The following is a 1150-nucleotide window of genomic DNA, read 5'->3' on the forward strand; positions in this document are numbered from 1 at the left end:
CACACACACAGTTAAATATTTCCACATACACTGACGACGTGAATGACACATTTTCCTCACCAGGTGGCACGGTCCTCGATCGCCCTTGGTGACACGTTTGAGGCGTGCGACCTCTAACCTCAGGCTCCGCCTCTCCACCTCAGCGGAGTGCAGCCGGTGGGTGAAAACCAGGAAGTGTTGCTGCAGCGAAACCACCAGACACTGACAGACCAAAACATAGGGGACGGGAGCTGGGTCAATAGATTTAATACTATCTACAGGTAACTGCCAAATCAATGGGTTAACATACAGTCAATAGATTTAATACTATCTACAGGTAACTGCCAAAACAATGGGTTAACATACAGTCAATAGATTTAATACTATCTACAGGTAACTGCCAAATCAATGGGTTAACATACAGTCAATAGATTTAATACTATCTACAGGTAACTGCCAAAACAATGGGTTAACATACAGTCAATAGATTTAATACTATCTACAGGTAACTGCCAAATCAATGGGTTAACATACAGTCAATAGATTTAATACCATCTACAGGTAACTGCCAAAACAATGGGTTAACATACAGTCAATAGATTTAATACCATCTACAGGTAACTGCCAAAACAATGGGTTAACATACAGTCAATAGATTTAATACCATCTACAGGTAACTGCCAAAACAATGGGTCAACATACAGTCAATAGATTTAATACTATCTACAGGTAACTGCCAAAACAATGGGTTAACATACAGTCAATAGATTTAATACTATCTACAGGTAACTGCCAAAACAATGGGTTAACATACAGTCAATAGATTTAATACCATCTACAGGTAACTGCCAAAACAATGGGTTAACATACAGTCAATAGATTTAATACCATCTACAGGTAACTGCCAAAACAATGGGTTAACATACAGTCAATAGATTTAATACCATCTACAGGTAACTGCCAAAACAATGGGTTAACATACAGTCAATAGATTTAATACTATCTACAGGTAACTGCCAAAACAATGGGTTAACATACAGTCAATAGATTTAATACCATCTACAGGTAACTGCCAAAACAATGGGTTAACATACAGTCAATAGATTTAATACCATCTACAGGTAACTGCCAAAAACAATGGGTTAACATACAGTCAATAGATTTAATACCA

The 1150-nt window shown here is 37.6% G+C and overlaps 1 protein-coding gene across 1 annotated transcript in view; it reads right to left on the reverse strand.

Moving 5' to 3' along the window:
- Positions 1-266, reverse strand: part of LOC127910939 (coiled-coil domain-containing protein 171-like) — a 27922-nt gene extending 27656 nt beyond the window's left edge. Inside the window, exon 1 of the mRNA XM_052476226.1 lies at positions 61-266. The gene's annotated coding sequence lies outside the window, so the exon portion shown is untranslated. The remainder of the gene's footprint in view (positions 1-60) is intronic.
- Between the last annotated feature and the right edge of the window lie 884 nt (positions 267-1150).

Source organism: Oncorhynchus keta, chromosome 23, assembly GCF_023373465.1.
Source record: "Oncorhynchus keta strain PuntledgeMale-10-30-2019 chromosome 23, Oket_V2, whole genome shotgun sequence".
NCBI lineage: Eukaryota > Metazoa > Chordata > Actinopteri > Salmoniformes > Salmonidae > Oncorhynchus > Oncorhynchus keta.